This window comes from Bison bison, unplaced genomic scaffold (genome assembly GCF_000754665.1).
Source record: "Bison bison bison isolate TAMUID 2011002044 unplaced genomic scaffold, Bison_UMD1.0 scf7180017864112, whole genome shotgun sequence".
NCBI classification, from domain to species: Eukaryota; Metazoa; Chordata; class Mammalia; order Artiodactyla; family Bovidae; genus Bison; species Bison bison.
In genome coordinates this window covers 302,663-303,053 of record NW_011494684.1, presented here as the reverse complement: position 1 = coordinate 303,053, position 391 = coordinate 302,663, and the positions used below count along the sequence as shown (strand labels likewise).

The 391-nt window shown below is 74.4% G+C and overlaps 1 protein-coding gene across 1 annotated transcript in view; it reads right to left on the bottom strand.

Moving 5' to 3' along the window:
* APBB1 (amyloid beta (A4) precursor protein-binding, family B, member 1 (Fe65)) overlaps nucleotides 1-391 on the bottom strand; it is a gene marked incomplete at its 3' end in the record, with an annotated part of 22,867 nt that overhangs the window by 21,996 nt on the left and 480 nt on the right. The window lies entirely within an intron of this gene.

Here is a 391-nt window from a genome sequence, read left to right as displayed (position 1 = left end):
CCCCCCTATTCATTCCGGGGGGGGGGCAGCAGGTAAAGGTCGGGGAGGCAACAGCGTGAGGACCTTAGCAGAGTAGGACGTTGGAAGGAGGGGACAGGAGGGCGGTCGGAATACGCGGTGGGAGGGCCGCCCGCAGGGATGGGGCCTGGCTGGGGGACGCGGGCCGCCCTGGGGTTCGGGCTGCAGGATCCGCGGGCCGCAGGGGGCAGGGATCCGACAGCCCAGGTTGGGCCCCGTCAGGGGCAGCTCCTACCTGCGCGGGGAGGCCCCAGGCCCAGGTGGTGGAGGTGGCTCAGGCTGCGGGGCTCGGGCTCGGCGGCAGCTTCTCCATCACAACATCCCCCGCCCAGGAGCGCGCGGGCCGCGGGGCCGCGCCCGGAGCGGCGGAGGC